Source organism: Moschus berezovskii, chromosome 18, assembly GCF_049115385.1.
Source record: "Moschus berezovskii isolate FMDL1 chromosome 18, NW_MosBer_1.0, whole genome shotgun sequence".
Classification (NCBI taxonomy): Eukaryota; Metazoa; Chordata; class Mammalia; order Artiodactyla; family Moschidae; genus Moschus; species Moschus berezovskii.
In genome coordinates, this window is record NC_142477.1 from 2775884 (window position 1) to 2799278 (window position 23395).

At 47.3% G+C, this 23395-nt stretch overlaps 1 pseudogene; it reads left to right on the top strand.

Moving 5' to 3' along the window:
• The first annotated feature begins 20438 nt into the window (after nucleotides 1-20438).
• LOC129550917 (mitochondrial import receptor subunit TOM20 homolog pseudogene) lies at nucleotides 20439-21209 on the top strand (annotated as a pseudogene).
• The last annotated feature ends 2186 nt before the right edge of the window (nucleotides 21210-23395 follow it).

The window sequence follows — 23395 nt, forward strand, 5'->3', positions numbered from 1 at the left end:
TGTGGAATTTCTCTTGAGAATAGGCATCGGTAATATTCCTCATCTCGCCTTGAGGGGAATATCTTGTGGTTTTTCTCGAATTGCTGCAGGAAGCTTGGAGTCCCTCTTGAGTAGCGATTGGGACCTCAGGAATTAGCTCGTGTTGTCCCAGAGAAGTCAGGTGTCCTCTCGTGTTGGAAGGGGAATGTCAGGATTCCTCTCGAGGTGTGGCAGAGGAATAGGGCCTCATCTAGAGTTGAGTCTTTTTATTGGATGATCCACTCCAGTGGGGATGGCTATATCGGGAAACTTTTGAGTTGCATAAACGGTGTCAAGTACCCGATCAAGTTTCAGGCGGGAATGTCTGATTTCTCTTCTGACTCTGCAGCAGAAAATTTCCTCATCTCACATCAAGGAGAGAATCTTGTGGTTTTTCTCGCGTTGTGGCAGGAATCTTGGGGTTTCTCTCGAGTTGCGACTTGGACCTCAGGAACTCTCTCGTGTTGCCCCAGGAATGTCAGGTCTCCTTTCCTGCTGGTAGGGGAACTTTGGGATTTCTCTCGAGGCGTGACAGAGGAATACGGCCACATCTAGCCTCAAGTCAATCAACTCTGTGTTCCTCTCCAGTGGCGACAGGGATCTCGAGGTTAATATGTAGATTCTACTGGGGAGTCAGCCTCGTCCAGATTTGAGGTACGGAATTCTGCTTTTTTATCGAGTTGTAAAAGAGGAGTCAGTCCTTGATTCCTGCTCTGGCGGTTCAATAGGACATTTTCTATAGTCTCAGCATGGGTTTCAGGTCACCCATCATGTTGTGAAGGGATACTCAGTGTTCCATTGAGGCTGTGCAAGGACATCAGGACCTACCTCGGTTGGAGGAGAAACTCAGAGTTCTTTATCCTTTTAGCAGGATACACGGGAGAGCACTTGAATTTCAATAGGAGACAGAGGCCTCCTCTTGTAGTGGGAGAAGAAGGAAGGATTCCTCTTGAGTTGAAGCAGGGATTGAAAGCACATTTCGTGGGGAGTTGGGGATACGGAGCTCTTCTAGAGGTGTGCACAGTAACTCAGGACTTCTCTCAATTGAAAACCGGTATTCTGGGAGCCCCTTGAGTTGTAAATATGGATTCTAGCCTCCTATCGAATCTTGAATGTGAACTCGGGATTGCTCTCCAGGTGCTGCAGGAAAAAATCAATGACCTCTTGTTTCATTGCCTTGGGAATCTCTTGGCTTTTGGTGAGTTGCGGAGGAAACTTTGGCTTTCCTTTCAAGTTATGATGGGGAACTCAGGGAGACTCTCGTGATGCGTCAGGGAAGTAAGTTATGAAGGTAAGTTCGAGATTACTCTAGTCACTGCAGAGGAGTCGGGCTTCAATTCGCATTGAAAGGGGTAACCCCAAAGTGTTTCTCGAGTTGGGGCAGGATGTTTCAGATTCCTCGAGTTTCAACAGGTGCATCACGGAACCTCTCAAGTGGTCGCTGAGAAGTCCGGAATCCTTTTGAGGTGAGAGTAGCCTTTGGGATGCCTCTCGAATGAATGCAAAAGCCTAGGGTCTCATCTGGAGTTGAAGCGCTAACCTCAGGGTGCCTCTCCACTTCTGACATCAATCTCAGTGTTCCTATGAAGTTTCAACAGGGGAGTCATGCCACGTCTCTTGTTGAGGCATGGAACTCCGCTATCTTTTAGAGTTGTTCAAAGGGTGTGAGATTCCCGTCGAGTTGAATTTCTGTCCTAGGGCTTTTTCTCAATGATGCACCTGGGAAATCAGGCCTACGTTCTTGGTGTTAGTTGATCCCAGGGGTTCTATTTGAATTGGTACAGTGGAATCAGATCTTAAGTCGAGCAGAAGGGGAAATCGGTGTCAGTTGGAATTGTGGCACGACCCACCGGGGTCCTCTGGAGTTTAAAGGGGAGAACGTCCTCCCCTTCAGATTCGACGGGAACATCGGGATTCCATCTGAGAAGAATCAAGAGAATGGATCCTCATCTTGAGATGACGAATGGAAAACAGGGCTATCCTTGAGCTGTGGCAGGATCTTCGTTGCTCCTCTCGAGTTTGACCTGATTTTTTGGGGTAATTCTGGAGTTGTGTATAGGGTGCCGAGTATTCTTTCGAGTTTAAAGAGGAAATGTGGGATTTCTTTTGAGCCGCTGCAGCGAAAAGGGTGTCCTGTAGCGTGGAGTAGAGAATTTCATGGTTTTTCTCGAGTTGCAGCTTGAAGCCTGGAGGTCTTCTCAAGTTAAGACTTGGACTTCTGAGACTCACAAGTGTTGCCTCAGGGAAGTCAGGTCTCCTTTCGTGTTGAAAGTAGAAACTCGGGATTCCTTTCGAGACCCTGCAGGGCATGAAGGCCACATTTAGACTTGAGTCAGTAAACACAGTGTTACCCTCCCGTGGCCACAGGGATCGTGGGCTTGCTATGGAGGTTGCACTGGGAAATAAGGTATAGTCTTTGTTGAAGATGGAACTCTGCTTACCACGAGTTGTAAGAGGGATGTCAGGCCTGCTGTCTGCTCAAGCGGGAATTTACAGCTTTCTCAAGAGGCTCATAGGGAAATTCATGCCTACAATCATGTTGGGAGGTGATACTCCGTATTTCACTGGAGCTGGGTTAAGCACAACACGAATCATCTCTAGTTGAGTGTGAACTCGGAGTCCTTGGACATTACTACAGAATCCACGGGGTTGCCCGTGAGTGTCAATATAAGTGACAGGATTCGTCTAGTGTTGCTATGGGAAGTTGAGTTTCCTCTTCAGTTGAAAGTGGAATGGCCCATTATGTTCAGGTGAGGTGTGATCACCGGGCTCCTCTTAAATTGTGGTGGGAAATACGGAGTTCTTCTCTCATCGGGACAGGTATCTCTGGGCGACCCTTGAGTTGCATCAAGGAATTCAAGCCGCATATCGAATTTTGAGAAGAAACTCGGGACTTCTGTCTAGGTGATGCAGGGAAAAAAAGGGCCTCTTCTTATTTGAAGGGGGAATCTCGATGTTTTTCTCGAGTTCCTGCGTCCGCTCGAATAAGGAAAGGAATATCAGGGAGCCTCCCGTGTTGTCTCTGGGAAGACAGAAAGCCTTTCCATTTCCAAGGGAACCTCGGGATTCCTTTGGAGTCACTGCAGAGAAACAGGCCTGCATCTAGATTCGAGTCCATCAACTCATGATTCCTCTCCAGTGGAAACAGTGTTCTCTTGGTTGCTCTCATAATTCACCTGGGGATCAGGCCTCGTCTCGTGTTCTGACATGGAACTGCGCATTATTCTCTAGTTGTAAAAGGGGTCTTAGGCCACAGTCGAATTGAATTTGTACCTGGAGATTGTACGAAAATGCTCGGCGAGTCAGGTCTCCACTCGTCTTGTGAGTTGATACTCGAGGATGAGGATAGATTGGAATCGGTGCAGTGGAATCAGACAATATCACGAGTGCTTGGGGACATCGGTACCTTTTAGAATTGTGCTTTGAAACCCCAGGGATCCTCCAGAGTTTCAAGGTGATACCAGCCTCCTCATAATGTGCAACGGGAAAGTCCAGATTCCTTTGCACACAAAGCAAGGGAATCGACTCTCATCTATAAAAGAGGACCGGAAACGGGGCAATTTGTCAGTTGTGGCAGGAAACTGGGTGTTCCTCTCGAGTGGGGCCGGTTATGGTGGCGTGGTTTTGAGTCGCATAAAGGATGTTAAGTAATCCTTCAAGTTTCCAGAGGGAATGTGTGGATTCCCTTGAGAATCTGTAGTGGAAATGTTCCTCATCTCACGTTGAGGGGAGAATCTTGTGGTTTTTCTCGAATTGCAGCAGGAAGCTTGGGGTCCCTCTCGAGTAGCGATTGGGGCTTCAGGATCTTGCTCGTGTTGTCCCAGGGAAGTCAGGTCTCCTCTCGTGTTGGAGGGGGAACCTCGGGATTCCTCTCAAGATGAGGAAGAGGAATAAGGCCTCATCTAGTGGCAAGGCACTCCAGTACTCTTGCCTAGAAAATCCCATGGATGGAGGAGCCTGGTAGGCTGCAGTCCGTGGGTTCGCTAAGGGTAGGACACGACTGAGCGACTTCATTTTCACACATTGGAGAAGGAAATGGCAACCCACTCCAGTGTTCTTGCCTGGAGAATTCCAGGGACGGGGGACCCTGGTGGGCTTCTGTCTATGGGGTCACACAGAGTTGGGCATGACTGAAGTGATGCAGCAGCAGCAGCAGCAGAGTTGAGTCCATGTACTGGGTGCTCCTCCCAGTGGGGACGGCTATATCACATAACTTTTTTGAGTCGCATAAAGGATGTCAAGTACCCGTTCCAGTTTCAAGTGGAAATGTGGGATTTCTCTTGAGACTCTGCAGCGGAAAAGTTCCTCATCTCGCATTGAAGGGAGAATCTTGTGGTTTTATTCGCGTTGTGACGGGAAGCTTGGGGTTTCTCTCGAGTTGCGAATTGGACCTCAGGAACTCGCTCCTGTTGCCCCAGCGATATCAGGTCTCCTTTTCTGTTGGAAGGGGAATTTTGGTATTCCTCTCCAGCGGCAACAGAGATCTGGGGGTTACTATGTAGGTTCTACTGGGGAGTCAACCTCGTCCCGATTTGAGGTACGGGATTCTGTTTTCTTATCGAGTTGTAAAATAGGAGTCAGTCCTCGGTTCCTGTTCTGGCGGTTCAATAGGGCATTTTCTATACTCTCAGCATGGTTGTCAGGTCTCCCATCATATTGAGAAGGGATACTCGGTTTTCCATAGAGCTGTGCAAGGACATCAGGACCTACCTAGGATGGAGGAGGAACTCAGAGTCCTTTATCCTTTCAGCAGGATACACGGTAGAGCACTCGAGTTTCAATGGGAGACAGAGGCTTCCTCTTGTGGTGGGAGAAGAAGGAAGGATTCCTCATGAGTTGAAGCAGGGATTGAAAGCACATTTCGTGAGGAGGTGGGGAATACGGAGCTCATCTGGAGGTGTGCACAAAAACTCGGGGCTTCTCTCCATTGAAGACGGGTATTGTGGAAGCCCCTTGAGTAGTAAATATGGATTCTAGCCTCCTATTGAATCTTGAGCTTGAACTCGGGAATGCTCTTCAGGTGCTTCAGGAAAAAAAATGGCCTCTTGGTTCGTTGCCTTGGGCATCTCGTGGCTTTTGGCGAGTTGCAGAGGGAACTTTGGCTTTCCTTTCGAGTTACGATGGGAAGCTCAGGGAAACTTGTGTTGCGTCAGGCAAGTAAGTTACGAAGGAAAGCTCGAGATTGCTAGAGTCACTGCAGAGGAGTCGGGCTTCAATTCGCATTGAAGGGGATACCACATAGTGTTTCTCGAGTTGGGGCAGGAATATTTCGGGTTCCTCGAGTTGCAACAGGTGCCTCACGGAGCCTCTCAAGTGGTCTCTGGGAAGTCTGGAATCCTTTTGAAGTGTGGGTATCCTTTGGGATGCCTCTCAAGTGAGTGCAAAGGCCTAGGATCTCATCTGGAGTGGAAGCGCTAACCTCAGGGTGCCTCTCGAGATTTGACATCGATCTCAGTGTTCCTATGAAGTTTCAACAAGGAAGTCATGCCACGTCTCTTGTTGAGGCATGGAACTCCGCCATATTTTCAAGTTGCTAAAGGGGTGCGAGATTCCTGTCGAGTTGAATTTCTGTCCTGAGGCTTTTTCTCAATGATGCACCTGGGAAGTCAGGCCTCCCTTCGTGGTGTTAGTTGATACCAGATGTTCGCTCTGAATTGGTACAGTGGAATCTGGTCTTAAGTCAAGCAGAAGCGGAAATTGGTGTCATTTTGAATTGTGGCACGACCCACCGGGGTCCTCTAGAGTTCAAAGGGGAGAAGGTCCTCCACTTCAGATTCGAAGGGAACATGGGGATTCCATCCCAGACGAATCAAGGGAATCGATCCTCATCTTGAGATGACGAGTGGAAATTGGGGCTCTTCTTGAGCTGTGGCAGGAACCTCGCTTCTCCTTTTGAATTTGGCCGGGTAATTCGGGGAACTTCTGGAGTTGCGTATAGGGTGCCGAGTATTCTTTCAAGTTTGAAGAGGGAATGTGGGATTTCTTTTGAGCTGCTGCAGCGCAAAGGGGCGTTCTGTGGGGGAGAATTTCATGGTTTTTCTCGAGATGCGGCTTGAAGGTTGGAGGTCTTCTCGAGTTACGACCTGAACCTCTGGGGCTCGCTAGTGTTGCCTCAGTGAAGTCAGGTCTCCATTGCTGTTGAAAGTAGAACCTCGGGATTCCTTTAGAGGCGCTGCAAGGCATGAGGGCCGCATTTAGACTTGAGTCAGTAAGCTCAGTGTTCCTCTCCAGTGGCCACAGGGATCTTGGGGTTGCTACGGAGGTTCCACTGGGTAGTCAGGCCTAGTCTTGTTGAAGATGGAACTCTGCTTTCTCCCCGAGCTGTAAAATGGATGTCAGTCCTGCTAAGTGCTCAAGCGGGAAATTTCGGCCTTTTCGAGAGGCTCAGCGGGGGATTCATGCCTACCAACATTTTGGGAGGTGATACTCCGTATTCCACTGGAGTTGGGTTAAGCGCAACACGACTCATCTCTAGTTGAGTGTGAACTCAGAGTCCTTGCTGCAGAATCCACGGGGTTTCCCGCGAGTGTCAACAGAAATGACAGGACTCGTCTCGTGTTGCTAGGGGAAGTTGAGATTCCTCTTCAGTTGAAAGTGGAATGGCCAAATTATGATCAGGTGAGGTGTGATCACGGGGCTCCTCTTAAAATTTGGCGGGAAGTTCGGAGTTTTCCCTCATCAGGATGGGTATCTCTGGGCGACCCTTGAGTTGCATCAAGGAATTCAATCCGCATAATGAGTTTTGAGAAGGAACTCGGGTCTTCTGTCTAGGCGATGCAGGAAAACATGGACCTCTTCTTGCTTTGAAGGAGGAATCTCGATGTTCTTTAGTTGCTGCGTTTTCTCGAGTAAAAACAGGAATATCAGGGAGTCTCCCATGTTGTCTCTGGGAAGACAAAAAGCCTTTCCATTTTCAAGGGGAACCTCAGGATTCTTTTGGAGTCGCTGCAGAGAAACAGGTCTGCATCTAGATTCGAGACCGTCAACTCATGATTCCTCTCCAGTGGAAACAGGGTTCTCATGGTTGCTCTCAAAATTCACCTATGGGTCAGGCCTCGACTCGTGTTCAGACGCGGAACTTCATATTATTCTCTAGTTTTAAAAGGAGTGATAGGCCACAGTCGAGTTGAATTTCTACCTGAAGATTGTATCGAGAATGCTCGGGCAGGCAGGTCTCCACTCGCCTTGTGAGTTGATACTCGAGGATAGATTAGAATCGGTGCAATGGAATCAGACAATATCACGAGTGGTTTGGGACACCTGTACCTTTTTGAATTGTGTTTTGAACGCCCGGGGATCCTCCCAAGTTTCAAGGTGATACCGGCCTCCTCATAATGTGCGACGGGAAAGTCTAGATTCCATTGCAGACAAAGCAGGGGAATAGACTCTCATCTGGAAAAGAGGACTGGGAAAAGGGGCACTTTGTCAGTTGTGGCAGGAAACTGGGTGTTCCTCTCGAGTGGGGCTGGATATAGTGGTGAAGTTTTGAGTAGCATAAAGGATGGTAAGTAAACTTTCGAGCTTCCAGAGGGAAATTGGCATTTCTCTTGAGAATATGCATCGGTAATGTCCCTCATCTCGCCTTGAGGGGAATACCTTGTGGTTTTTCTCAAATTACAGCAGGAAGCTTGAGGTCCCTCTTGAGTAGCGATTCGGACCTCAGAAATTGGCTCGTGTTGTCCCAGGGAAGTCAGGTGTCCTCTTGTGTTGGAAAGGAAACGTCAGGATTCCTCTCGAGGTGTGGCAGAGGAATAGGGCCTCATCTAGATTTGAGTCCTTATGTTGGGTGCTCCTCTCCAGTGGGGATGGCTATATCGGGGAACTTTTTGAGTCGCATAAAGGGTGTCAAGTACCCGATCGAGTTTCACGCAGGAATGTGGGGTTTCTCTTAAGACTCTGCAGCGGAAAAATTCCTCATCTCACATCGAGGGGAGAATCTTGTGGTTTTTCTCGCATTGCGGCGGGAAGCTTGGGGTTTCTCTTGAGATGTGACTTGGACCTCAGGAACTCGCTCGTGTTGCCCCAGGGATGTCAGGTCTCCTTTGCTGTTAGAGGAGGAATTTTGGGACTCCTCTCGAGGCGCGGCAGAGGAATAGGGCCACATCTAGCCTTGATTCTGTCAACTGTGTGTTAATCACCAGTGGCAACAGGGATCTCGGGGTTGCTATTAGGTTCTACTGGGGAGTCAGCCTCGTCCCGATTGAGGTACGGAATTCTGCTTTCTTATCAAGTTGTAAAAGAGGAGTCAGTCCTCTGTTCCTGCTCTGGCGGTTCAAAAGGGCATTTTCTATAGTCTCAGCATGGGTTTCAGGTCTCCCATCATGTTGTGAAGGGATACTCAGTGTTCCATTGGAGCTGTGCAAGGACATCAGGACCTACCTCGGTTGGAGGAGGAACTCAGAGTCCTTTATCCTTGCAACAGGATACACGGGAGAGCACACGAATTTCAACAGGAGACAGAGCCCTCCTCTTGTGGTGGGAGAAGAAGGAAGGATTCCTCCTGAGTTGAAGCAGGGATTGAAAGCACATTTCGTGATGAGTTGGGGAATACAGAGCTCTTCTAGAGGTGTGCACAGAAACTCGGGGCTTGTCTCGATTGAAGAAGGGTTTTCTGGGAGCCCTTGAGTTGCAAATATGGATTCTAGCCTCTATAGAATCTTGAGAGTGAACTCGGGTTTGCTCTTCAGGCGCTGGAGGAAAAAAAATAACCTGTTGTTTCGTTGCCTTGGGCATCTCGTGGCTTTTGGCGAGTTGTGGAGGGAATTCGGGCTCCTTTCGAGTTACAATGGGGAATTCAGGGAGTCTAGTAAGTTACTAGGGGAAGCTCGAGATTGCTCAAGTCACTGCAGAGAAGTCGGGCTTCAATTTGCATTGAAAGGGGTAACCGCAAAGTGTTTCTCGACTTGGGGCAGGAATCTTTCGGATTCTTCGAGTTTCAACAGGTGCCTCACGGCGATTCTCAAGTTGTCTCTGGGAAGTCCGGAATAATTTTGAGGTGTGTGTAGACTTTGGGATGCCTCTTGAGTGAGTGAAAATGCCTAGGGTCTCATCTGGAGTTGAATCGCTAACCTCAGGGTGCCTCTCCAGTTCTGACATGGATCTCAGTGTTCCTATGAAGTTTCAACAGGGGAGTCATGCCAGGTCTCTTGTTGAGGCATGGAACTCTGCTATCTTTTCGAGGTGATAAAAGGGTGTGAGATTCCTGTCGAGTTGAATTTCTGTCCTGGGGCTTTTTCTCAATGATGCAACTGGGAATTCAGGCCTCCCTTCGTGGTTTTACTTGATCCCTGGGTTTCTATTTGAATCGGTGCAGTGGAATCAGGTCTTTAGTCGGGCGGAAAGGGAAATCGGTGTCAATTTGAAATGTGCACGACCCACCGGGGTCCGCTCGAGTTTAAAGGGGAGAAAGTCCTCCCCTTCAGATTGGACGGGAACATGGGGATTCCATCCCAGACGAATCAATGGAATGGATCCTCATCTTGAGATGAAGAGTGGAAAACGGGGTTCTTCTTGAGCTGTGGCAGGAATCTCGCTCCTCCTCACGAGTTTTGCTGGGTATCTCGGGGAACTTCTGGAGTTGTGTATAGGGTGCCGAGTATTCTTTCGAGTTTGAAGAGGGAATGTGGGATTTCTTTTGAGCCGCTGTAACAGAAAGGGGCGTCCTGTAGCGTGGAGGGGAGAATTTCATGGTTTTTCTCGAGATGCGCCTTGAAGGTTGGAGGTCTTCTTGAGTTATGACGTGGACCTCTGAGACTCGCTAGTATTGCCTCAGGGAAGTCAGGTCTCCATTCGAGTTGAAAGTAGTACCTCGGAATGCGTTTCGAGGGGTTCCTGGGCATGAGGTCCGCATTTAGACTTGAGTCAGTAAACTCAGTGCTCCTCTCCAGTGGCCACAGGGATCTTGGAGTTGCTATGGAGGTTCCACTGGGAAGTCAGGCGTAATCTTTGTTGAAGATGGAATTCTGCTTTCCACCTGAGTTGTAAAACGAATGTCAGGCCTGCTGACTGCCCAAGCAGGAAATTTTGGCCTTTTCGAGAGGATCAGCGGGGGATTCATGCCTATGATCACGTTGGGATGTGATACTCTGTATGCCACGACTCATCTATCAGTTCAGTTCAGTTAAGTCGCTCAGTCATGTCTGAATCTCCGTGACCCCATGAATCATAGCACGCCATGCCTCCCTGTCCATCACCAACAGGCGGAGTTCACTCAAACTCATGTCCACAGAGTCGGTGATGCCATCCAGCCATCTCATTCTCTGTCTTCCCCTTCTCTTCCCGCCCCCAATCCCTCACAGCATCAGAGTCTTTTCCAGTGAGCCAACCCGACGCATGAGGGGGCCAAAGTATTGCTGTTTCAGCTTTAGCATCAGTCCTTCCAATGAACACCTAGGATTGATCTCCTTTAGAATGGACTGGTTGGATCTCCTTTCTGTCCAAGGGACTCTCAAGGGACTCTCAAGTGTCTTCTCCAACACCACAGTTCAAAAGCATCAATTCTTCGACGATCAGCTTTCTTTACAGTCCAACTCTCACATCCATACATGGCGACGGGAAAAGCCATAGCCTTGACTAGATGGACCCTTGTTGGAAAAGTAATGTCTCTGCTTTTTAATATACTATCAAGGTTGGTCACAACTTTCCTTCCAAAGAGTAAGCGGCTTTTAATTTCATGGTTGCAATCAGCATTCGCACTGATTTTGAAGCCCGAAAAAATAAAGTTTGACACTGTTTCCACTGTTTTTCCATCTATTTCCCGTGAAGTGATGGGAACAGATGACATTATCTTTGTTTTCTGAATGTTGAGCTTCAAGCCAACTTTTCACTCTCCACTCTCCTCTTTCACTTTCATCAAGAGGCTTTTGAGTTCCTCTTCACTTTTTGCCATAAGGGTAGTGTCGTCTGCATATCTGAGGTTATTGATATTTCTCCCAGCAATCTTGATTCCAGCTTGTGCTTCTTCCAGCCCAGCGATCCTCATGATATACTCTGCATATAAGTTAAATAAACAAGGTGACAATATACAGCCTTGACGTACTCCTTTTCCTATTTTGAACCAGTCTGTTGTTCCATGCACAGTTCTAACTGTTGCTTCCTGACCTGCATACAGGTTTCTCAAGAGGCAGGTCAGGTGGTCTGGGATTCCCATCTCTTTCAGAATTTTCCACAGTTTATTTTGATCCACACAGTCAAAGGCTTTGGCATAGTCAATGAAGCAGAAATAGATGTTTTTCTGGAACTCTCTTGTTTTCACCATGATCCAGCGGATGTTGGCAATTTGATCTCTGGTGCCTCTGCCTTTTCTAAAACGTGCTTGAACATCTGGGAGTTCACGGTTCACATATTGCTGAAGCCTGGCTTGGAGAATTTTGAGCATGACTTTACTAGCGTGTGAGGTGAGTGCAATTGTGCGGTATTTTGAGCATTCTTTGGCATTGTCTTTCTTTGGGATTGGAATGAAGACTGACCTTTTCCAGTCCTGTGGCCACTGCTGAGTTTTCCAAATTTGCTGGCATATTGAGTGCAGCACTTTCACAGCATCATCTTTCAAGTTTTGAAATAGCTCAACTGGAATTACATCACCTCCACCAGCTTTGTTCGTAGTGATGCTTTCTAAGGCCCACTTGACTTCACATTCCAAGATGTCTGGCTCTAGGTCAGTGATCACGTTATCGTGACTATCTTGGTCGTGAAGATATTTTTTGTACAGTTCTTCTTTGTATTCTTGCCACCTCTTCTTAATATCTTTTGCTTCTGTTAGGTCCATACCATTTCTGTCCTTAATCGAGCCCATCTTTGCATGAAATGTTCCCTTGGAATCTCTAATTTTCTTGAAGAGATCGCTTGTTTTTCCTATTCTGTTGTTTTTCTCTGTTTCTTTGCATTGATCCCTGAGGAAGGCTTTCTTTTCTCTCCTTGCTATTCTTTGGAACTCTGCATTCAGATGCTTATATCTTTCCTTTTCTCCTTTGCTTTTCGCTTCTCTTCTTTTCACAGCTATTTGTAAGGCCTCCTCCAACAGCCATTTTGCTTTTTTGCATTTCTTTTCCATGGGGATGGTCTTGGTCCCTGTCTCCTGTACAATGTCACGAACCTCCGTCCAGAGTTCATCAGGCAATCTATCTATCAGATCTAGTCCCTTAAATCTATTTCTCACTTCCACTGTATAATCACAAGGGATTTGAGGCGGCGCAGACGTGAGAGACGCCGGCCCCGGCACAACCAACCATGCAAAGAGGCGGGGCCGTGAGTAGCTACCCCACACCTGAAGCCAGGGCCGGAGGCCGAGAGGAGCTACCCTACGTCCAATAGGCGGTGGCTGCACGGGCGCAGGAAGGCCAAGAGGAGCTACTCCAAGTTCAAGGTCAGGTGGGGTGGCCTTGAGGAGATACCCCTCATCCAAGGTAAGGTGCAGTGGCTGCGCTTTCTTGTAGCAGCTGTGAAGAGATATCCCAAGCCCAAGGTAAGAGAAACCCAAATACGACGGTAGGTATTGTGAGGGGGCGTCAGAGGGCAGACACATTAAAATCATAATCACAGGAAACTAGTCGATCTGATCACATGGACCACAGCCGAATGTGGTCCACTGGAGAAGGGAATGGCAAACCACTTCAGTATACTATCCTTGAGAACCCCATAACAGTATCAAAGGGCAAAATAATCGGATACGGAATGAGGGATTCCCCAGGTCGGTAGGTGCCCAGTATGCTACTGGAGATCAGTGGAGAAATAACTGTAGAAGAAATGAAGGGATGGAGCAAAAGTAGATGTGACTGGTGATAGAAGCAAAGTCCTGTGCTGTAAAGAGCAATATTGCATAGGAACCTGGAATCTTAGGTCCATGAATCAAGGAAATTGGAAGTGGTCAAACAGGAGATGGCAAGAGTGAACATAGGCATTCTAGGAATCAGTGAACTAAAATGGACTGGAATGGGTGAATTTAACTCAGATAACCATTATATCTACTACTGTGGGCAGGAATCCCTTAGAAGAAATGGAGTAGCCATCATGGTCAAAAAAAGAGTCCGAAATGCAGTCCTTGGATGCAATCTTAAAAACGACAGAATGATTTCTGTTCATTTCCAAGGCAAACCATTCAATATTACAGTAATCCAGGCCTATGCCCCTACCTCAAACGCTGAAGAATCTGAAGTGGGACGGTTCTATGAAGACCTACAAGAACTTTTAGAACTAACACCCAAAAAAAGATATCCTTTTCATTATAGGGGACTGGAATGCAAAAGTAGGAAGTCAAGAAACACCTGGAGTAACAGGCAAATTTGGCCTTGGAGCACAGAATGAAGCAGGGCAAAGGCAAATAGCGTTTTGTCAAGAGAACGCACTGGTCATAGCAAACACCCTCTTCCAACAACACAAGAGAAGACTGTACACATGGACATCACAAAATGGTCAACACCGAAATCAGATTGATTATATTCTTTGCAGCCAAAGATGGAGAAGCTGTATACAGTTAGCAAAAACAAGACCAGGAGCTGACTGTGGCTCAGATCATGAACTCCTTATTGCCAAATTCAGACTTAAATTGAAGAAAGTAGGGAAAACCACTAGACCATTCAGATATGACTCATCTATAGTTAAGTGTGATTTCGGATTCCTTCGACCTTGTTGCAGAATTCACGCAGTTGCCCGCAAGTGTCAATATAAGTGACAGGACTCGTCTAGTCTTGCTAGGGGAAGTCGGGATTCCTCTTCAGTTGAAAGTAGAATGGTCCATTATGATCAGGTGAGGTGTGATCACGGGGCTCCTCTTAAATTTTGGTGGGAAATTCGGAGTTCTTCTCTCATTGGGACAGGCATCTCTGGGCGACCCTTGAGTTGCATCAAGGAATTTAAGCCGCATATTGAATTTTTAGAAGGAACTCGGGACTTGGGTCTAGGCGCTGCTGGAAAAAAAGGGCCTCTTCTGGCTTTGAAGGAGGAATCTCGATGTTTTTCTCGAGTTGCTGCATCCTCTCGAGTAACGTCGGTAATATCAGGGAGCCTTCCGTGTTGTCTCTGGGAAGACAGAAAGCCTTTCCATTTGCAAGGGGAACCTCGGAATTCCTTTGGAGTCACTGCAGAGAAACAGGTCTGCATCTAGATTTGAGTCCGTCAACTCATGATTCCTCTCCAGTGGAAACAGGATTCTCGTAGTTGCTCTCAAAATTCACCTGGGGAGTCAGGCCTCGTCTCAGGTTCTGACATAAAACTCCGCATTATTCTCTAGTTGTAAAAGGGGTGTTAGGCCACAGTCGAGTTGAATCTCTACCTGGAGATTGTATCGAGAATGCTCAGGCAGTCAGGTCTCCACTCGCCTTGTGAGTTCATACCCGAGGATAGATTGGAATCGGGGCAGTGGAATCAGACAATATCACAAGTGGTGGGGTTCATCAGTACCTTTTTGAATTGTGATTTGAAACCCCGGGGATCCTCCCGAGTTTCAAGGTGATACCAGCCTCCTCATAATGTGCGACGGGAAAGTCCGGATTCTATTGCAGACAAAGCAGTGGAATCAACTCTCATCTGGAAAAGAGGACTGGGAAACGGGGCACTTTGTCAGTTGTGGCAGGCAACTGTGTGTTCCTCTCAACTGGGGCCGGGAAATATGGTGTAGTTTTGAGTCTCATAAAGGATCGTAAGTAACCTTTCAAGCTTCCAGAGGGAATGTGGGATTTCTCCTGAGAAACTTCAGCGGAAAAGTTCCTCATCTCGCCTTGAGGGGAGAATTTTGTTGTTTTTCTCGAATTGCAGCAGGAAGCTTGTGGACCCTCTCTATTAGCGATTGGGACATGAGGAACTCGCTCCTGTTGTCCCAGGGAAGTCAGGTCTCCTCTCGTGTTGAAAGGGGAACGTCGGGATTCCTCTCGAGGCATGGCAGCGGAATAGGGCCACATCTAGCCTTGAGTCGGTCAACTGTGTGTTCCTCTCCAGTGGCGAAAGGGATCTCGGGGTTACTATGTAGGTTCTACTGGGGAGTCAGCCTCGTCTCAATTTGAGGTACGGAATTCTGCTTTCTCATCGAGTTGTAAAAGAGGAGTCAGTCCTCGGTTCCTGCTCTGGCAGTTCAATAGGGCATTTTCTATAGTCTCAGCATGGGTGTCAGGTCTCCCTTCATGTTGTGAAGGGATCCTCGGTGTTCCATTGGAGCTGTGAAAGGACATCAGGAAATACTTCGTTTCGAGGAGGAATGCAGAGTCCTTTATCCTTTCAGCAGGATCCTCTGGAAAGCACTCGAGTTTCAATAGGAGACAGAGGCCTCCTCTTGTGGTGGGAGAAGAAGGAAGGATTCCTCATCAGTTGAAGCAGGGATTGAACGCACAAATCGTGAGGAGGTGGGGAATATGGAACTCTTCTAGAGGTGTGCACAGAAACACGGGCCTTCTCTCTGTTGAAGACGGGTATTCTGGGAGCCCCTTGAGTTGTAAATATGGATTCATGCCTCCTATCGAATCTTGAGAGAGACTACGGGATTGCTCTCCAGATGCTGCAGGAAATAAATGGCCTCAAGTTTCGTTGCCTTGGGCATCTCGTGGCTTTTGTCGAGTTGAGGAGAGAAGTGTGGCTCCTTTTGAGTAACGACTGGGAATTCAGGGAGACTCTTGTGTTGCATCAGGGAAGTAAGTTACGAGGGAAATGTTGAGATTGCTTGAGTCACTGCAGAGGAGTTAGGCATCAATTTGAATTGAAAGGGTTAACAACAAAGTGTTTCTCGAGTTGGGGCAGGAATATTTCAGATTCCTCGAGTTGCAACAGGTGCCTTACGGAGCTTCTCAACTGGTCTCGGGGAAGTCCGGAATCCTTTTGAGGTGTGATTTGACGTTGGGATGCCTCTCGAGTGAGTGCAAAGGCCTAGGGTCTCATATGGAGTGGAAGCGCTAACCTCAGGGTGCCTCTCCAGTTCTGACATGGATCTCAGTGTTATTATGAAGTTTCAACAGGGGAGTCATGCCAGATCACTTGTTGAGGCATGGAACTCCGATATCTTTTCGAGTTGTTAAAGGGGTGCGAGATTCCTGTTGAGCTGAATTTCTGTCCTGGGGCTCTTTCTCAATGATGCACCTGGGAAGTCAGGCCTCCCTTCGTGGTGTTAGTTGATCCCGGGGGTTCTCTTTGCATCAGTACATTGGAATCAGGTCTTAAGTCGAGCGGAAGGGGAAATGGTGTCATTTTGATTTGTGGCACGACCCACCGGGGTCCTTTCGAGTTTAAAGGGGAGAACGTCCTCCCCTTCAGATTTGACAGGAACATCGGGATTCCATCCCAGACAAATCAAGGGAATCGATCCTCATCTCGAGATGACGAGTGGAAAACGGGGATCTTCTTGAGCTGTGGCAGGAACCTCGCTGCTCCTCTCGAGTTTGGCCGGGTATCTCGGGGAACTTCTGGAGTTGTGTATAGGGTGTTGAGTATTCTTTCGAGTTTGAAAAGGGAATGTGGGATTTCTTTTGAGCTGCTGCAGCGCAAAGGGGCGTCCTGTAGCGGGGAGGGGAGAATTTCATGGTATTTCTTGAGTTGCAGCTTGAAGCTTGGAGGTCTTCTCGAGTTACGACATGGACCTCTGGGACTCGCTAGTGTTGCCTCAGGGAAGTCATGTGTCCATTCGTGTTGAAATTAGAACCTCGGAATGCGTTTCGAGGTGCTGCTGGGCATGAGGGCCACATTTAGACTTGAGTCAGTAAACTCAGTGTTCCTCTCCAGTGGACACAGGGATCTTGGGGTTGCTATGGCGGTTCCACTGGGAAGTCAGGCCTAGTCTTTGTTGAAGATGGAACTCTCCAAACCACAATGAAACACCATTTCACACCAGTCAGAATGGCTGCTATCCAAAAGTTTACATGCAATAAATGCTGGAGAGGGTGTGGAGAGAAGGGAACCCTCTTACACTGTTGGTGGAAATGGAAACTAGTACAGCCACAATGGAGAACAGTGTGGAGAATCCTCAAAATCCTGGAAATAGAACTGTCATATGATCCAGCAATCCCACTCCTGGGCATACACACCGAGGAAACCAGAATTGAAAGAGACACATGTACTCCAATGTTCATTGCAGCACTGTTTATAATAGCCAGGACATGGAAGCAACCTAGATGTCCATCTGCAGATGAATGGATAAGAAAGCTGTGGTACATATACACAATGGAATATTACTCAGCCATTAAAAAGAATGCATTTGAATCAGTTCTAATGAGGTGGATGAAACTGGAACCTATTATAAAAATATGGAACTCTGCTTTCCCCCCAAGTTGTGAAAGGGATGTCAGACCTACTGTCTGCTCAAGCGGGAAATTTTGGCTTTTTCGAGAGTCTCAGCGGGGGATTCATGTCTACGATCATGTTGGGAGGTGATACTCCGTATTCCACTGGAGCTGGATTAAGCCCATCAGGAATCATCTGTAGTTGAGTGTGAACTTGGAGTCCTTGTACCTTGTTGCAAAATCCATGTGGTTGCCCACGAGTGTCAATACAAGTGACAGGACTCGTCTAGTGTTGCTAGGGGAAGTTGGGATTCCTCTTCAGTTGAAAGTAGAATGGTCCATTATGATCATGTGAGGTGTGATCACCGGGCTCCTCTTAAATTGTGGTGGGAAATTTGGAGTTCTTCTCTCATCGGGATGGTTATCTCTGGGCGACCCTTGAGTTGCATCAAGGAATTCAAGCTGCATATCGAATTTTTAGAAGGAACTCGGGACTTGGGTCTAGGCTATGCAGGAAAAAAAAGGGCCTCTTCTGGTTTGAAGGAGGAATCTCGATATTTTTCTCAAGTTGCTGCATCCTCTCGAGTAACCACAGGAATATCAGGGAACCTCCCATGTTGTCTCTGGGAAGACAGAAAGCCTTTCCATTTGCAAGGGGAACATAGGGATTCCTTTGGAGTCACTGCAGAGAAACGGGTCTGCATCTAGATTCGAGTCCATCAACTCATGATTCCTCTCCAGTGGAAACAGGGTTCTCGTGGTTGCTCTCAAAATTCACCAGGGGAGACAGGCCTCCTCTTGGGTTCTGACATAAAACTCCGCATTATTCTCTAGTTGTAAAAGGGGTGTTAGGCCACAGTCGAGTTGAATCTCTACCTGGAGATTGTATCGAGAATGCTCGGGCAGTCAGGTCTCCACTCGCCTTGTGAGTTGATACTCGAGGATAGATTGGAATCGGTGCAGTGGAATCAGACAATATCACAAGCGGTTGGGGACATCGGTTCCTTTTTTAATTGTGTTTTGAAACCCCGAGGATCCTCCCGAATTTCAAGGTGATACCGGCCTCCTCATAATGTGCGACGGGAAAGTCCGGATTCTATTGCAGACAAAGCAGGGGAATCGACTCTCATGTGGAAAAGAGGACAGGAAAACGGGGCACTTTTTCACTTGTGGCAGGCAAATGGGTGTTCCTCTTCAGTGGGCCCAGGTATGATGGTGTAGTTTTGAATCGCATAAAGGATGGTAAGTCACCTTTCGAGTTTCCAGAGGGAATGTGGGATTTCTCCTGAAAATCAGCAGCGGAAATATTTCTCATCTCGCCTTGAGGGGAAAATCTTGTGGTTTTACTTGAATTGCAGCAGGAAGCTTGCGGTTCCTCTCGAGTAGCCATTGGGACCTCAGGAAAACGTTCGTGTTGTCCAAGGGAAATCAGGTCTCCTCTCGTGTTGGAAGGGGAACTTCGGGATTCCTTTCGAGGCGCCGTAGAGGAATAGGGCCTCATCTAGAGTTGAGTCCTTATATTGGGTGCTCCTCTCCAGTGGGGACGGCTATGTCAGGGAACTTTCTGTGTCGCATAAAGTGTGTCAAGGACCCGTTCGAGTTTCAAACAGGAATGTGGGATTTCTCCTGAGACTCTGAAGCGGAAATGTTCCTCATCTCGCATCGAGAGGAGAATCTTGTGTTTTTTCTCGCGTTGTGGTGGGAAGCTTGGGGTTTCTCTCGAGTTGTGACTTGGACCTCAGGAACTCGCTTGTGTTCCCCAGGGATGTCAGGTCTCCTTTCCTGTTGGAAGGGGAACTTTGGGATTTCTCTCGAGGCACGGCAGAGGAATAGGGTCACATCTAGCCTTGAGTCAGTCAACTGTGTGTTCATCTCCAGTGGTGACAGTGATCTCGGGGTTACTATGTAGGTTCTACTGCGGAGTCAGCCTCGTCTCCATCTGAGGAATGGAATTCTGCTTTCTCATCGAGTTGTAAAAGAGGAGTCAGTCCCAGGTTCCTGCTCTGGCGGTTCAAAAAAGCATTTTCTATAGTCTCAGCGTGGGTGTCAGATCTCCCATCATGTTGTGAAGGGATACTAGTGTTCCATTGGACCTGTAAAAGGACATCAGGACCTACCTCGGTTGAAGGAGGAACTCAGAGTCCTATATCCTTGCAGCAGGATCCTTAGGAGAGTTTCAGTAGGAGACAGAGGCCTCCTCTTGTGGTGGGAGAAGAAGGAAAGATTCCTCATCAGTTGAAACAGGGATTGAACATACATATCATGAGGAGCTGGGGAATACGGAACTCTTCTAGAGGTGTGCACAGAAACTCGGAGCTTCTCTCGATTTAGACGGGTATTCTGGGAGCCCACTGAGTTGTAAATGTGGATACAAGCCTCCTATCGAATCTTGAGAGAGAACTCAAGATTGCTCTACAGATGCTCCAGGTAAAACATGGCCTCATGTTTCATTGCCTTGGTCATCTCGTGGCTTTTGTCAAGTTTAGGAGGGAAGTCTGGCTCCTTTCCAGTTACGACGAAGAATTCAGGAAGACTCTCGTGTTGCATCAGGAAAGAAAGTTACGAGGGGAAGCTCGAGATTGATCGAGTCACTGCAGAGGAGTCGGGCTTCAATTCGAATTGAAAGGGGTAACCACAAAATGTTTCTCGAGTTGGGGCAGGAATCTTTTGAATTCCTCGAGTTGCAACAGGTGCCTCACGGAGCCTCTCAAATTGTCTCTGGGATGTCCGGAATCATTTTCAGGTGTGAGTAGACTTTGGGCTGCCTCTCGAGTGAGTGCAAATGCCTAGGGTCGCATCTGGAGTTGAATCGCTAACCTCAGGGTGCCTCTCCAGTTCTGACATGGATCTCAGTGTTCCTACGCAGTTTCAACAGGGGAGTCATGCCAGGTCTCTTGTTGAGGCATGGAACTCTGCTAACTTTTTGAGGTGTTAAAGGGGTACGAGATTCCTGTGGAGTAGAATTTCTGTCCTGGGGCTTTTTCTCAGTGATGCACCTGGGGAGTCAGGCCTCCCTTCGTGGTGTTAGTTGATCCCGGGGGTTCTCTTTCAATCGATACAGTGGAATCAGGTCTTAAGTCGAGCAGAAGAGGAAAGCGCTGTCATTTTGAATTGTGGCACTACCCACCGAAGTCCTCTCGAGTTTAAAGGGGAGAACGGGGCGGGCATCTGAGCTGTGCCATGCACTCGGCTCCGAGGCGTCACCTTCAATGGCTCTTTTGCGGGCCCCGCCGCAGCCGACCCGGCTCCTCGGTGGAGAGAAGATGGTGGGCCGGAACAGCGCCATCGCCGCCGGCATGTGCGGGGCCCTTTTCATCGGTTACTGCATTTACTTCGACGGCAAGAGACAGAGTGACCCCAACTTCAAGAACCGGCTGCGAGAACGAAGAAAGAAACAGAAGCTTGCCAAGGAGAGAGCTGGGCTTTCCAAGTTACCTGACCTTAAAGATGCTGAAGCCGCTCAGAAATTCTTTCTGGAAGAAATACAACTTGATGAAGAATTACTAGCTCAAGGTGAATATGAGAAGGGTGTGGACCATCTGACAAATGCAATTGCTGTGTGTGGACAGCCACAGCAGTTACTGCAAGTGTTGCAACAAATTCTTCCACCACCAGTGTTCCAGATGCTTCTGACTAAGCTCCCAACAATTAGTCAGAGAATTGTAAGTGCTCAGAGCTTGGCTGAAGATGATGTGGAATGAGAAACAAATGTCAACATAATTATCTCAATTAAAGCGTATTTTTAAAATCTTAACTCAGAAGATGACCGGCTCTGGGGGAGGAAGGGCAAATAAGCTTGTTATGGACTGTCCTCCACAGTGAAGTCTACCAAAGTTAATTTTTACTTTGTGTAGATCCATTTGTCTGTTTTATTTATTTTTCCCAGTGAAAAGTGTATTTTGATAGAGAGCTTTTCATTTTATAAATACACTATGAATTACTGAAATATGCATTTGTTTATTCCTAAAATGTGTAATTAAAATGTACAAATAACATCCCATTACTTACATTAAAAATACCCAGTGCTCAGTTTTGGAAGATAGGCCCAAAACAGTGTAGAAGAAAACTGAAGAATATACTTGTTTTGCTCTGCATCAGAAAGTTGGCTGGAAACTTGTGTTGATCAAAAATGAGCATTAAAATAAGAGATTATTTCTTTTATTTAATCTCTTAAATATGTGTAATGTGCTGCTATGCTATAATAACAACTTCACCCCCTCCCTTGAAATGTTTTCTTTAAATCAGTGGGTTTGATGTGTTCTGGATATTTATCTTCTTGTATTTTAGATACACGTAGTTGCAGATAGAACCAGGAATTAGATGTTTATACATTCTTAATCTGGCTGAGTAAGCTTTACCAGTTAATGCCTGCCCACTTGCCTCATATATAAACTGAGGAAATGGGTCTGCTAATTCAGCTTCTAATTCCTTTGGTTTTGTGCAGCATTTTCAAATCCCTCTTTCTGAGGGAAATACCTGTTGGGGCAGCCAGCCCTTGTGTTTTTTTATACTCTGAATTTTGCATGCTTTCCTGACTTAGTATTTTTGAATTGGTTTTTTAAAAGATATAATGTGTTGATTTTCACTGAAATTATGGTTCTGTCACTACTTTTGTAAACTAACCTGAAACGTAAACTTCACGGTAACTGGGACGATATGCTTGTAAAAGTTTTGTTCCCGTTTGCTTTTATCCTCAGTGTTCCTCCTCAATCCCCTGCCAACCCTTATCTTGTATGAGAACAAGGTGTATCTTTGTGGCTGAAGACTTGAATGAAAGATAATGGAACCTTTTATTCTCTGAATAGTGACATGTTATCTGCAGCCATAGATTAAATATCAGACCTAAGAATAAAGATCCTTGGTACTTAAAAAAATAAATAAATAAAGGGGAGAACGTCCTCCCCTTCAGATTCAAATGAAACATTGGGATTCCATACCAGACGAATCAAGGGAATCGGTCCTCATCTTGAGATGACGAGTGGAAAACGGGGCTCTTCTTGAGCTGTGCCAGGAAGCTCGCTGCTCCTCTCGAGTTTGGCTGGGTATCTCGGGAACTTCTATCATTTCCCTTAGGGTGCCGAGTATTCTTCCGAGTTTGAAGAGGGAATGTGGGAATTCTTTTGAGCCATTGCAGGGGAAAGGAGCGTGGAGGGGGTGATTTCTTGGTGTTTCTCGAGATGTGGCTTGAAGCTTGGAGGTCTTCTCGAGTTACGACGTGGACCTCTGGGACTCGCTAGTGTTGCTGCAGGGAAGTCAGGTCTCCATTCGTGTTGAAAGTAGAAACTCGGAATGCGTTTCGAGGCGCTGCTGGGCATGAGGGCCGCATTTAGACTTCAGTCGGTAAACTCAGTGTTCCTCTCCAGTGGCCACAAGGATCTTGGGGTTGCTATGGCGGTTCCACTGGGAAGTCAGGCCTAGTCTTTGTTGAAGATGGAAAACAGCTTTCCCCCCGAGTTGTAAAACGGATGTCAGGCCTGCTGTCTGCTCAAGCGGGAAATATCGGCTTTTTCGAAAGTTTCAGAGGGAGATTCATGCTTACGATCATCTTGGGAGGTGTTACTCCGTATTCGACTGGAGTTGGATTAAGTGCAACACGACTCATCTATAGTTGAGTGTGAACTTGGAGTCCTTGGACCTTGTTGCAAAATCCACGTGGTCCCCCGCGAGTGTCAATACAAGTGAGAGGACTCGTCTAGTCTTGCTAAGGGAAGTTGGGAATCCTCTTCAGTTGAAAGTAGAATGGTCCATTATGATCAGGTGAGGTGTGATCACGGGGCTCCTCTTAAATTGTGGTGGGAAATTCGGAGTTCTTCTCTCATTAGGACACGTATCTCTGGGCGACCCTTGAGTTGCATCAAGGAATTTAAGTCGCATATTGAATTTTGAGAAGGAACTTGGGACTTGGCTCTAAGCGATGCAGGAAAAAAGGGGCCTCTTCTGGCTTTGAAGGAGGAATCTCGATGTTTTTCTCGAGTTGCTGCATCCTCTCGAGTAATGTCGGGAATATCAGGGAGCCTCCCGTTTTGTCTCTGGGAAGACAGAAAGCCTTTCCATTTGCAAGGGGAACCTCAGGATTCCTTTGGAGTCACTGCAGAGAAACAGGTCTACCTCTAAATTCGAGTCCGTCAACTCATGATTCCTCTCCAGTGAAAAAAGGGTTCTCGTGGTTGTTCTCAAATTCA